The 14,835-nt window shown below is 44.4% G+C and overlaps 1 protein-coding gene across 3 annotated transcripts in view; it reads right to left on the bottom strand.

The window, feature by feature from the left end:
* PCSK5 (proprotein convertase subtilisin/kexin type 5) overlaps window positions 1-14,835 on the bottom strand; it is a 1,619,480-nt gene that overhangs the window by 1,479,450 nt on the left and 125,195 nt on the right. The gene's annotated exons all lie outside the window — the stretch shown is intronic.

Raw genomic sequence — 14,835 nt, 5'->3', positions numbered from 1 at the left:
ACGTTATTAATGTAAGCGTTGAGTATATAAGGTCCTTTTTGGAGGCAGGCCATATTTTATTTATTGGATGTTTGTAGGGCGCCTACACAACTATACACCAAGTGCTGTTTCAAGGCGCCACAAGACAACAAAAGAGGGAGGGGAACAAGGGAGAAAGATACAATAACGGTCCTACTAGGCTCTAGGACATTCAGATCGTGCAAGTGAAGAACAAGAAATGCGAGGGCCGGGAGAGGTGGGAAGTGCAGGTCTGCCCAAAAAAGTGCTAAGGTGGGTAGAAGGGTGAAGGGGCTAAGTGGAGATGTAACGCGGAGGCCCAAGAGCAAGTAGAAAGCAGGTAAAGCACGGGGAAGTGGGGGTGGGTGGGAGAGAGCACTGGGCGGCAGGGGCCTGGGACCCTGTGGAACTCAGAAGGGAACCAGGAGCCAGTCATAGATAAGATGGACAGAGTTAGCAGGGGAGAGAGAAGGAGGAGGAGACAAGGAGGGTATTGAGGAGCTTGAGGAACTTAAGGCAATCTGGCACATACCTGGCAGGGAGACCATTCCATAGGGAGGCTCCTCCAGAGGAGAGACATCTACCCCCTCACTCTTTGAGTTTCTGGAGGAAGGTGAGAAAAGAGAGAATACCTCTGAGGAGGTGCAGATGATAGTGGGCCTTCTTGGCAAGGTCCGTGATAGGAGGAGAGAAGGAGAGGGAGGAATCAAAGATGACACCAAGGTTTTTTGCCTCCCAGGATGGGAGGGGGCCCATAGAGGACGGCCAGAGGGAGAGCAGATAGGGGGGAGCTAGGGTCCCAACAGAAAGGATCTCGGTCTTACTGGCATTAAGGCAGAAATTATTGGCAGTATACCAAGACTGAATGACAATCAGATAGTCAGTGATGAGAGAAGAGGAGGAAGGAGAGTGAACCTTGAAGGAGAGTTGCGCGTCATCTGCATAACGCTGGAAGTGAGGCGAGAAAGAAGAGATCTGATGGACCAAAAGGGCATGGTAGATATTGAAAAGCCACTGTGAGAGGATAGAGACTTGAGGGACAATGCAGGAGGAGTGTGAGATAGGGGATAAAAAAGGGCCCAGGTGGGCCTTGGAAGGTCTGTTGGAGAGGAAGGAGGTCAACCAGTTCCAGATCGGTGATGCTAAGGGTGTCGCAGAGCCAATTTATCAGGGTGGCATGATTGACCGTGCCAAAGATGGAGGAAAGAGCCAGGAGGATAAGAACAGAAGGAGAGGTAAAGTCAAGATTAGAGAGCAAGTCGTCATGAGTTTTCAGTAGAACAGTTTTCGTGCCTCTGGCTGCTCTGAAGCCAGACTGATGGTCATGGAGACAGCCAACGAATCAGAGTGTTGGGTCAGTTGGGAGACAGCAAGCTTCAAGGAGTTTGCCAAGGAAGAGAGTAATAGAGATAGGGTGATAGTTAGCAGTAAAGGACGGGTCAAAAGAGGACATTTTAAGGAGGGGATGCACAATGGAGTAGTTGAGGGAAGGAGCCTGTGGCAAAGGAGTGGTTAGAGAAATCAGCCAAGCATGGCGCAAGGGAGGCAATGTTGTCCTTGATAGCTCGGGAGGAGCAGGGGAGTACCTGTTTGGAGGAGACTTTCATAGAGAGGACTAGTGTAGAGACCTCATCCGGGGCTACAGGAGAGAGGAAGGGGAGAAGGGTGTCAAGGGAGGCAAGATAGCTGGGTAGGGAGGGTGCTGGAGCAGAGTGAGAACAGAATGTCAATGGTTTTGGAAAGGAAGTGGGCGGCCAGAGATGTACAGAGGGTCAGGGATGGAAGGGGAGATGTAGAGACTGCAGACAGATTGGCAAGCTCATTGCAGATTTTGAACAGTTCACCAGAATTGTTAGAGGCCCCGGAGATGTGGGCTTCGATGTGAGACCTCTTATTAGAGCGAATGGTGTGTATTACCTTCAGAGCAGGAGACAGGTCTTGTCAGAGGCGTCATCTGAAGCCTGCCATTTCCGCTCAGCCACTCTGCAATTTTGTTTCAGAGAGGCTAGGCCAGAATCATACCATGTGGTATGCTTAGAGGCAGACTTCATTCAGGGAAAGGATGTGCAGACTGTTGGTGATAGAGAGGTGAGGATTAGCAAGGACAGAGTCAGTGTGGGTGTCCATAGCCGGAGTGAGAGGGGGGAATGAAGGTGGAAGCAAAGGCAGCAACTAACGCTCATCACATCGGTCGAATGATGGAGGAGAAGGAGACAGGCAAAGTTGGCAGAGGGTTAGTAGGTGGACCCAAGAGATACAGATGAGATGGCACTTGAATGTTTTAAATTAAGAGCCCTGATGAAGTGCAATCACTTGAAACACGTTTATGATCAAATGATCACTATAAAGAAGACAACATAATTTAAATCAACCATAATCTCAAACATCAGAGTAAAACACGTTTGTGTATTTCAGTGAACATGCCTAAGGCAGCTCAAATATACTGGGCAGGACATGCGCAATTCTAAACCAGGATAAATATTTTTACATTTAGCGATTTTCCTGAAAGACATCCGGAGAAGCGTCTTGATCTCTTGGGTATTGTGACACCTCAATATTTACACTAGCAATAGCACATTTTCAGGATTTCCTTCTCCGAAGTTCTTCATATACCTTAAACAGAGTCACTAACAGTCTGGTCTTTCTCTAGCACAGACCCAATGCCACAAAACAAAGACCCTATCTGTGGCAACGCAACCTGGAAAGATAGACTGATCACACTTGGGAGGCCCTTCAACTCTCCACTAATACTATACAGAATGAACAGCAGGCTACTATCTGTGATGGATACTTAACCCACGACTCCCATTGCCTCTCCCCCACACAAAATAAATGTGGTGTACAAAGACTCCCATTTCAACAATTCATGCACCAGATTATTCTACTATTACTTCCAATTAAGCGTATTGTCTTTGGGCTGCTATGTAAATGTCTTCTGCTACTCTTGCCAAATAATGAATGCCACTTTGATAACACCATTTTTTTTCCTTTTTGCCTTTATTCGGTTTTCATGCTGTAATCCTTTTATACACAACCTGCCTCTCTTTTTGGAGGGTCCACACATCATACCGTGCATAATGCAGCCCATCTCTCCAACAATCCAACAAGCCCCACAGATACTTTTACCCTCACACCAGTCTCTTTCCTGCAATTTGATGCAACATGCACCGGTGGGAGGCCCTTTCTAGGGTTTCATGCATGGTAAGCATAGCCTTCAGAATCTCGGGCTTTCTTAAAAGCGCAGAGTTTCCAGTGCGGCCTTGGTTGTGGGTGGAATTACATTAGTAGCCTTATCACGTCATACAACCACTTAAGCACCAAATGAATCTCACAAGCACCCTGGACACAACTTGCTGAATTGCTGACAGTCTCATGTGACAGGTTCAGGAACCTGACCCTGTGAAGAGGGGATGGGGGCCATCTCTCCTCTGGGGCGGGGATATCTGGGTATTTACCAGAGGTGGAGCTGCCCCAGAGGTGGGGTGTGGGAGTTGAGATGGCCCCAGTCTGTGTCCCTTTTGCCTATGACTGCATGTCGGAAATAAGAACAATCTTTTCTTGCTTCATACCTGTATTGGACAAAGTTGGCCAGTTTCTTTCCATTTTTCCTTTAGCACTCCATCATCCAGAAGAACTGACTGTACAGGAAAGAGCGAGCAACCCAACCAGGTGAAGAGGCATTGAGGAGCTGCAGAGCAATCCGACCATCAAAGCAGCAATCCCAGTGCTCTGCACAACATGGACTGTGACATCTATTTTTCTTTCAACAGCACCACACAGCGATCTGCATATCAAGCTGGCACCACAGACAGTCTGTGCTACATGAACTGCAGAATTGAGTCTCTGGAGCGGAGAGCTGAACTCTGAAGACCTCCCCCCATTTCAACAGGATGGGGCTCCTTTACCGAGTGGAGGTAAACCAAACAGGGGTTTGGGGGCACAGTACCAACTCCTGCTCCAGAAGCAATTGAGGAAGGCAGTGATGAGAGTTTACCCACTGTAACATAAAGGTTGGACACCAGGGCCTAAAGAAGATGCAGGAAACTACTGCAGACTATTCTACTGGCCTGGTGTCTACACCTAGGTCAAACAGTTTTGTGCAACATGCCCCACCAGTCAGAAGACCTCACCAGACTACATACCTAGAGGCTCCCTCCAGACCTTGCCCATCATTGATACCCGAGGCTACATGATAAGCATGACCTAGTTGGGCCACTGGTGCCTTTCAGGGCAGGAAACAAGAACATCCTGCTACAATTAGATTATGACGCAGGCTTTTCCCTTAAGGCGATCCTCAAGGTGCTTCTACCATTCCTTACCAGAGTCGCCTTCCCAATAAACACTCACTGACCAAGGCAGCCATTCTATGTCTAAGGTTATAGGTGAGATGAAAGACCTCATGAAGGTGAAGACCCTGAGAATGACTGTGTACCATCCTAACCAGAGTCCAGGCTAGTCACCGAGGAACTGGGATGATCCAATTCCATGGGCCCTTTTCGCTGAGAGAAAGACACCCAATCTACTGGATTTTCCCCCATTGAGCGGATGTATGGCTTAAACCCAAGAGATGTGCTGGAGGTTATGAGAGAAGGATGGGAAGAATGAACGCCACCAAGACACCATCCACCACACACAGATGTAATAAGCCAAAGAAAGTGCATACATAACGAATGGCTTGGAGGAAGTAGAAAATAAACGTGGTTAGTGTTCTATAAAATAAGAAAAACAAACGGAATCAATATGGTCTATAGCAAGAGGTAGAACTGCAGGTTCTCCCATTCTGCTGCTGGATTGGGGCTTTTCATTTTTAAGCACTCTGAACATGATTGACATAAATTATCTAAAACCACACAGCAATTCTTGAATTATGCTCGTTCTAGAAATAAAAGAGAATGCTGCCTAATGAATGGTAAGCAGGTTGAATGCATTTAACCAGAGTCCAGCATCGAAAGGCCCATCGGCATTGTAAAATAAGAAAAAAAAACAAACACTGGAAAACCCAACATTATTCCTCCAGTGTTCCAGCTGTAAATACATGTTGCAATGTGCAAGGCGAAGAGCCTGAGGCAGGCTCTATCCTGGACTAGGTTGAAGAGGAATGGTAGAAAGGTATGCCCTCATTGGCAGGCATCTACTGGCATTATGAGGAGAGTCCAAACATCATTGGCTAGAGCTTAAGTGACTGTAGGTGAGAGCATAGTTTGCCATGGCACAGGTTGTGAGTGGTAGTGGGATTCGGCCACTCTTCCGCTGATTCAGCAGACCATCTCAACATTGTCTCTGAACATAGCATGGTAATGTTTTATGGCCGCTTTAAACAACTCTGTGCCCTGCTCCGAACGTCTTCTGCCTCCAAAACGGTTTCTTTACACACAGCATTTCCAGAAGACATACACAGTTTGTAGAGAAATGCAGTTGCTAGCAGATGTCTCTGGAAATGGGGTCTCAGAAATCAGGGCTTTTTCTATCAGATACTGTACAGCACACAGTGCATTGGCGTGAATAGGTGCAGACACTGAAAACCAATAAAGGCCTTTAGTCCCTATTTGATTAGCAAATTAAGGATGTCTGGATGATTGCTTTTCTACTATTGAGTGGTCTTCCACACTTGCTGCACTGGAGGGTGGCATAAAATGTACTACTTTTATCCAGATGTAGTGCTGGCAAATTCTCCAAACTCGGCACAAGCCGACAGCCTAAAATACGATTGTGATTATTAAAAAAAAAAAAAAGGATTTAAGGACACTTTGTCCAGTGTTGGGCATCATCCAGTTAATTCGGCCATTGGAATTGAACCAGACCACGAATGAAGGTTTCTGCAACAATAATGTGGGTCTTGACACTTTCAGATCCAAAAATCTATTTCCTTTGAGCATTATTGACACACAGAGAGACAGATGGCAAGCCTAGACCCACACTCCAAATGCACAGGGAGCCGGGTGTCAGAGGCAGACACACGAAGAAGTGGATGGAAATACTAAATGCTTGCAGATGTATACAAAATGTGGAAATGTCCCTTAGGGACTGTGGCGGACCAGAAAGAGAAGGAGTCCAACACAGACATTTCTTGGGCTTTTTTGAAATAGAAAAACATTTAACTTGCCCTATTGCTAAGGGAATTATCCCAACCTAACACAACTAAGGTGTGTTTATCTGTCGCGAAAAGCCCAAATCAAACGTCCACAGTCCAAAGTCTACTTCTACTCAACCCTACCACTAGAACTAATAACTAAAGATGGCCAGAATAGATTTATTCTGGCACCTTCTCTCTAGCCGAGTTTCCTGGGCTTTATTACATGGTTGTTCCATTTTCAACCAGTCCTGGAAGTTCAAATAACTCAAGAGCATACATTTATCCGGGTTCATAAATTCTCCTTCATGGGTTTTTGCAGCTCGTGGTACAAGTTCATAGTTCTGATATCCCAGGGTTTGTGAGACCTACCATTATCCTCAATGTCCCTCCCACAGTGTTTCTGTATGTACTCTCTTACAGCAATTCTAAGGCAAAATGTATTGCTTCAATTTGTAGATTCAGTCTGTCATTCCCTTTGCTAGACATAAAACCATTGTGGTCCGTCAATTTATTTCCCAGAAGGCTTTGACTAATAGCCAGCACAACCAAATCTTCAATTAGCCATGTTAGCCTCAGGGAGCATGAAAGTCTCTGGCTTGTCAAAGGAACCACCACTGGGTCGATGCAGAAGTGGTCGGTCACCAACCCAAAAGGTGCAATTTTCACACTGGTTGAGCACAGTAGTTTGTGCACCCCAGTTTGTAGAGACAGACCTAAATTAAGCAAAAAATGATTATCGTCAATCTCGGTTGACCAAAGCTTATGTCCATATCCAAGCCTTGAGATTGTACAACGTTTCAAGTGCAGGATTCTTTGCAGAGACTTTTTAAAATTTCGTGATTTCAGGCTCCTCATGTATTATTGCGACACATTTTCTGAGATTAATTACCACGATTATTTTCCAAAGGCACTGGTGCATTGGATAGCATTGTCTGAACAGTTTTACTTGACTTGGCCGTCTTGCCCTTACTGCGTGTATGGTAAATTCTTAAGTCACTGTGGCACAATATTGTGATTATAATATTAGTGCACATAATGACACTAACACTTTACAAAGTAAACCTTTTCTCTGCATAATAATAGCAGGGACGTCATTTAGGGGTCTCCAGAGGTCGCAACTGCGACCTCTGAGGTGTCCCTTGCGACATCTAAAAAAAGAAAACTAAAAAAAAAAAAAAATAACAACATTTCTTTTTGTAATGCAAGCTCCTGGGCTGTGACCAGCACCATGTGGCTCTTTACTTCTGGAGTGGCTGGCTTTCTTGTTCAGGCCCCTTAAAATAAGAACAGGAGTGCCACAAGTTTAACACTTTCAGCACTGACCCCAAATAAGAAAGAATAGGAATACCAAATAATGGGTCTTTCTGAAATTCTACACAATAATTGCTAGACTCATTAAAGGTTTATTTCAGGCACACTTCAGGGGGCAAGTCACTAATTTAGTCTGTTCTTAAACGCCTCAACGCAGCCTTTCATCCTTCTGAGGTCGAAAAATGAGTACCAACACAGGTTGGGTGATATTCGGTGTATATTTTATTTATATAAAGCGCTTAAGCTAAGTGTTATATAATAACACATCATTACCATTTGGTCATGGACATCTGCTTGCATTAACAGTAATTTGGTAATATGGGCCTATACACATATGGCGATCCATTCTTGTATGAAATGTACAACACATTATAGTGATGTAACCATATTTTCGTAGTGTACAATTCTATGTGATGACACTTCCTGTTTTGTCAACAGGTGAAAGGACGTGTTCCATCGTTTCTCACCATATAACTTCAGGGTTGGGTCAAATGACAGCACTTCCTGTGATGTCATCAGGGGGTCAAGGGTCGTATGATGTCACTTCCGCTGGCATTTTGGTGAAATGACATCCCTGAATAATAGCATTGTTATAGGCCCCTGATGGATGGATGGATTTCAGGTTAATCCAATCACCTATGCCAGTCCACTCATGGGCTGAAGATCAGTGCCCCTCTGATCTTCCTGGACTATTGCTGGCCGATATAACAAATGGGGCTATGCTGCTGGAATCGCCCTCAAAGTTTTGTTGACAAAGATGTATAGTCAAAACTGAAACAGAAACGAACGCTCCGCCCCTGCGCAACTGCTGATCAGTTCTCACGGATCAGAAAGCACTGAGCCTTGACCCTGCACCACACGCCAAAGCCATGTGTGCAGAAAAAGGCTACAAGCTTCTCTCCTCAGTAAAAAAAAAGATTGCAACAGATTCCATACGCCTCTTCCAACAGCGAAAGATAAAAGATAACACAGCGTTACGCTCTTGATCACAGTCAGTGCGTGACCTCTAGCTAAACGCTGCTAACCAGAGCTGCCCATTTAGTGCTTGCATCAACAAAGATATCTTCGTTAGGTTTCACGATCACACACCCAGTCCACCAGAGACCACCAAAGACCACTCCTGCTCCCCTCCACTAGGTGCTGCGCACTGAAATGCCAATTTTAAACACTGGCAAGTCAGCAATGTGCAGGGCGCCTCCCCCATTAGCAATGCAACTGTAAAAAGACTGCTAGGCTGCTGGAGTCCATAGACCACTCCTGCTCCACTTCTTCCTTTTAAATTGAAGTCCTTCACGCCCTTTCCATTCACCGGTCTCCATTGGGGTTCAGTACACCCTTTTTAAAAGGTATAACACCACCACTCCTGGGGTCTCTCCCTTAATTTCGCTGGGATTGGTATTTGTGCTTAATTTAGAGGGTTTCTCAAACTCTGATAGATTTCAGTTTTCATGAACAGTTAAGTTATACTTGGCAACGTTTGGTGCTTGTATAGGTTCATGCTTTCTCCATGACCCACAGTCAATTTTGCAGTTCCTTTCCTGTATGCATATAGTCCCTGGTGCCACCCCTCTCTTTATCCACCATGGTACCTTCAATTGTCCTGGGTGGATTCACAAGGTTTGCCGTTGGGACTGCTTTGCTTCCTCTAGTCTGTCTCTGCTTTCTCTGCTCCAGCACAGCGTCATTTTCAGTATCTCATTAGGTCTGCAAGCTCGGCATAGGTCTGCCAATGGGAGGTTTCACTCCTCCAATTCCTTCTGGTTTCAACGTAGTTGATCAGGCCCAAAGCCCACTATAGCTTTCCCGTGGTCACAGAACCACATAGGGGCATCTCCAGAACTCTCTCCTGACAGCGGTTTACACACGGTTTAGTTATGCCAGACCCCCAACGACCTTTTTCGGCATTCTCATGCATATGGCTCTCTTTCTCCCTTCCCGATCGGTTTGTCCTTGTTACATACATGTCTCCATTCAAAGGGGCAGTCTGTTCATCTTCAGGTGTCATATTCGATCCAGCATTACCTGAAGCCAATGGAGAGGAAGTACATTACTTGTTATTGCAGGCAACCCCACAAAAGCAGATAGTGTTGCTTGCATAGGGAGTTCCATGTTGGAATGAGAGTCCTTGTCCCCTCAAGGGAAGACATTCAGAGTGATCCCAACTTCCCCCACGCCCCTAGACAGGGGCTTGCTAAGTGGGCTCACCTCCCTAGCCTCACAGGGGGTTGCTTCCCCCCCCCCCCCATGGGGAGAAGGGACGAATATGCTCAATTCATCACAGAACACACAAAGTCAATGTTATCCACAGAGGACAATGTTTGGTGTTATACCAAATGTATCCGTCTGTTCGAAAATAAGCTGAATGCAGGGTCAATTTTATGAACACCACATGGTCAACCATGTCAAAAGCAGCTGCTAAACCTGAACAAGCAGAACAAGTAACCATCCATTACACCCTGTGCTTGCAGCATTGTCAAAATGTGTAGGATCAGGGGAGACAGTCCAAAATGTCTGAAAAGCTTCTGGTTGCAGACCCATGGAATAGGGTGAAATCTAGATTCAGGCATCTGAGAAAACACTTGATCCTCATCAAGGATGCGCTCCCAACCAATCTAGGTAGGGGATCAATCAAAATGTGGTTGCTCCTCAAGAATGAGGTGGGTTTGACAACACCATCATCATCATAGATTTGTGGAAAACCATCATACTTGCTGGACTGGTTGATAAAGCAGATTATGGTTGGTCAAAACAAGGGAACATTTATGTTGTGGGGTGCATTTAAAGGCCCTAAACAGAAATCCCTTTCACCTGAGAAATTGCAGTTAAACACTGCCACCAAAAACGGTCGTGCTTTGCATTCCCTGTCACATGAGTGGCAAGCAGTTGAACACTAACCCCAAAACAACCCCTGCGTTGCTTTTTTTTTCATCTGAATGACCAGAAGTTATGCACTGCATCCAAAAATAGCAATGCATTGCTTTTACTTCACCTGAACGACAAGAAGTTAGGCACTGCATTAAAAAAAAAACACCCTTGTTTTACAATTTTTTTAAAACAATTTTTATTCACTTTTATAACAACCAATCAACAGAAAAAACAAACCCAACAGTGCATATCATGTAAAGTCAAGCATCATATACAATATCGTAAAATGTCCACCGTCTCTCGGCCTTGTTTTACTTTTAATTCACATGAGGGGCAAGAATTTCAACACGACAACCAGACACGGTTTTTGCTTTCCATTTCACTTAAACAGTACCCCTTTAAACACTGCACATGGAAAAATGCTCAACTTTTTCTTTTGTTAATGTCAAATCAGAGAACCGTGTGGAAGGGGGCCTACCCCTCATTGCCACTGGACCAACAGCAAATGCAAACTTGCTCAAAAGGGCGACATTAAAGAATCTGTGACATACAAGACAGGATTTCAAACATTAGACAAAACAAAATGGCTTGCACACATGTGAAAAAGAAAAATGACTTTAAAAAGGCCACAGTGAAAAGATAGCATGGCTCGTACAGAAATGTCAGGGAAACATGCTGGGGGGGAGGGGAGCTCACTAGAGCAATGTACATTATGTTTCCACTCACAAGACTTCAGTCACCTTTGAAGAGGCACAGAATACCGGAAAAAACAGTTTGGGCTAAAACAGGAAACTTCACAATTAAAAGCCCGCTCCCCACTGGAACTTGCACCTACCAGTGAACCACCCCACAGTCAAATGTGATGTGACTGAGGTCATCATAATTCCCAAGACATGAACACAGGGGCTCAAGGATTTCAAAGAAAACAACTGTGGCTAAAGCTTGACGAGGAGATGTGAGCTCCTTCCTGCACCCACTACCAAGAACAAACTGACAACTTCAAAAGGGGGGAGGGGGGTCATAAAAATCTCTGGTCACCGGCTGTGGGGGATGAAGCACCCCTCCCACAGAGGGGGACAGATCCTCCTAATTGACATTAAAGGTCTGATTCAATTTTTAGGCATTTTATGCAGCAATTAGAATGAGAAATAATTTTGTTTTATGCTATGCTATTTCCAGGTGGTTTTAAAGAGAAACTGAATTTTCCTAGGACTTGAGATTGAAATGGCCAGTTAGAATGGTTTTCTGGCTGATCTAAAAATGGGACGAATATGACAATTGCTGGAAAGATGGAAAATGAAATTATAAACAAGCTTGCAGATGTATAATTTATCCATTTTGAGTTGGCGATTGGCTTTCCTAATTCCCTATGACCAATTAAAACCACTTATCTTATGCATATAGCAGGGGCTAATAGAGTTATGAAGTTATGAGACATAACTGTTTGTTAAAAAGTGGCCAACAGAACAAAGAATAGTAATAAATGCAAACAGACAGATGGTGCTCTCTGCCCTTGAACCAATCATGCCAGGGGGTGGAGAGACGAATGGTAAACTGTCCTATCCGAGCAGCAGGGGTAATTACAGAGTACTCCCCCCTAGATTGTAAAGTGAATGATGTAATTTGTGCTAAATAAGGGGGATTGTACTAAGTCAGGCCAAACAAATCCAGGGAGACAGGAAAAGGAGGACAGAGAGAATGCGGCTGTACCTTACCATCTTTGAGAGTGCAGTGACCAGACCCCTTGCCTAGCTGTCCAGAGTGCCCCGAGATCCAGCTGGCTTTCCAGAATCCCAAACCAAGGCTTACTTTGTAAGTAGCAAATAACCCCAGCCCCAAGTTGCATAAGCCCTTCCTTTTGTAGCATTGCACCCAATAATTCCCCCATTGAAAACCCCACATTGATAGTGTAATTCAGTCACCTTCCCAGAGAAGAATCTGTGTTTGTCCTGTCTATGTTAGCATATTCCCTTTGGTAAACCTCTGTCTGTGTAAATCCTTAGCATATTTAAGTAAATCAATTAATTCCCCCATTGAAATTCATGGTACAAGATGGTTGAAATTTGAAATTTACCACCTTGTCCCTGGTGTCTTTCTTTAATTATTATAGTCATTAAAGTGTTGCTGCAAAAGATTTAGTCTCCTTGCATCTGAAAACCGAGTTTGTCCATGTATTGTGTGCATCACCCCACAAATTCCTATTTGCATCTGTCCCATTTAAACCCCAAATCGTAGTCTCCGAGAGCAATCCCTTTTGCCTACAAATCGATCTCATATGTGTCTCTGTCCTGGTTATTGAAACCCAATTTTCCTATTCTGAGCTAAACCCCTCCCTGAGCAGCCCGTCATTGTAAATCCAGAGTAAACTGAATTTCCATTTGCCATTGTACGTTTCCCTTTTGCATTTGTTTTCTCCCAAAACTGCTTTTTCTTACTTTATTTCTACTTTGCCCTGGAGTGCTGATTAGTATTACCTAAGCTTCCCCATCTCCTCAAGTGTAAGCAACACGAATTTCCTGTCATTCTGTTCTCCAACAGTTGTGAGTAATAATCAAAATCCCATCCTGCCATTTTGCTCCAAAAACGGGTTTTCACTTTCTTTGCTGACATCCCATCTGGGGGTGGTGCGCTTTACCCCAAATCCGATTTCCTCTCTATTCCTACTCCTTGCCACTACCTTCCATTCAAAGGAATCAAGTTAGCTGATGTTTGGGGGTGGCTGTTGCAGGGTGGAGTGCTAAACTGTTTTGGTTCTGTGTTGCCATTAAAGATTGTGTGAATTGTAACAGGATATCTTAACCTAATTGTTTTGTGGATATTAGTACATTTATGTTACCACAACACTGGTGCTGTGAAATTGTTTGATTTTCCTTTTGCATTAAATAATAAATTAATACCTATCTTATCGATACACACCGGCCCGATTCCTTGTCCATTGTCACACGGGGTGCTTGTGGAGGGTGCGTGCGAAACGGGTTGGAGGCCTACTCAAAGAAAAGTACCTGAGGTTTATTATTAAAAATTAAATGCTTTATTGAACGCCACATTCATCGTCAGGGAAGGAGTCCCTCTCTGGAGTGTGCCATGTAATAAAACCGTGACAATTTGAAGAGTGATGCTGGCACTCGAAAGTGACCCGTATCACTTGCAAGAACTGTGAAAAGCATCACAATGTCATCAATAAAAAAATAAACTACACAAACATTCTGGCAAGAGGAAATTCCCTTCCGGATAATTAGCCAAATACAAAAACTGAAGATTCTAGCAAACATACTGAGCGAGACAAGGGAGGAACTCCCACTCAAATGTTGGTAAGGGAGTAAAAAAGGAGCGCAATTATGTAAGGTTTGAGAGTCGGTGTGTAGTGCCCAATTTAGTGAGAGCGCTGTGCAAGAGTTCTACATTTAATCCATCTGAAAGTGCGTCTGCTGTTACATGATGCTTGAACCAACCGCATGGATTAGAACTATACCCTGCAGGCGAGATCGAGAACTTACTCGAGCACTTGGAAAACTAATGACCATTCCCAAAGCAATGTTGCATTTGGAACGTCAGAGTGGGTCATATAATATTGTATCCCTATTGAAAACAAGAATGTGTAACTTAAATACATTTAGTAGTCTCAATAAAATGCTTTTATGTATTTAAACCTTGGCCGCATTTGTCTGGGAAGCAAGAAAACGCGGCACATCACAGGTTTGAATCCCGATCCCGCTCTTAGAAACCAGTCGCTGTATTAAGCTCGTTGTAAATGAGCAATACAATTAATAAATGTCCAAGGAAAAAGAATTCTCCTTAGTTTAAGAGACCCAACTATCGCAAATAATTATTTTAAATCTATAGAATATACTTCATAGCGGTGAAGAGGTAAATAAACAGATGCTATAGTTGCGAATTCACATCAGAAGATTTCATTATCCCCACAAATAATTTTGCTGAAACTTCTAAAAGGCGTGCCTGAAACCAAGGGCTGCAGGAGTACAGTTCAGAAAAACTGCTGCTATTTAAGAGTCAGCCTTTTTGGGTGAATCTGTACATTACCACAAAAGAGCAGTGACTCACTACAGTGCCTGGAGAGGAAGGAACTCGGAAAGAAAGAGCAGTGACACTACAGTGCCTGGAGAGGAAGGAACTTGGAAAGAAAGAGCAGTGACTCACTACAGTGCCTGGAGAGGAAGGAACTCGGAAAGAAAGAGCAGTGACTCACTACAGTGCCTGGAGAGGAAGGAACTCGGAAAGAAGGAGCAGTGACTCACTACAGTGCCTGGAGAGGAAGGAACTCAGAAAGAAAGAGCAGCGACTCACTAAAGTGCCTGGAGAGGAAGAAAGCAAGAGCAGTGACTTACTATAGTGCCAGGAGTGGAAGGAACGCTGAAAGAAAGAGGAGTAACTCACTACAGTGCCCGGAGAGGAAGGAACTAGGAAAGAAAGAGCAGTGACTCACTACAGTGCCCGGAGAGGAAGGAACTAGAAAAGAAAGAGCAGTGACTCACTACAGTGCCCGGAGAGGAAGGAACTAGAAAAGAAAGAGCAGTGACTCACTTCTGAAAAACATGCGAGCGTAAAGATAGGGAGCAGAAAGAACAGGA

Source organism: Ambystoma mexicanum, chromosome 6p (assembly GCF_040938575.1).
Source record: "Ambystoma mexicanum isolate Mex_15411 chromosome 6p, UKY_AmexF1_1, whole genome shotgun sequence".
Classification (NCBI taxonomy): Eukaryota; Metazoa; Chordata; class Amphibia; order Caudata; family Ambystomatidae; genus Ambystoma; species Ambystoma mexicanum.
The sequence above is the reverse complement of the archived record's forward strand: the minus strand, read 5'-3'. Positions and strand labels throughout refer to the sequence as shown.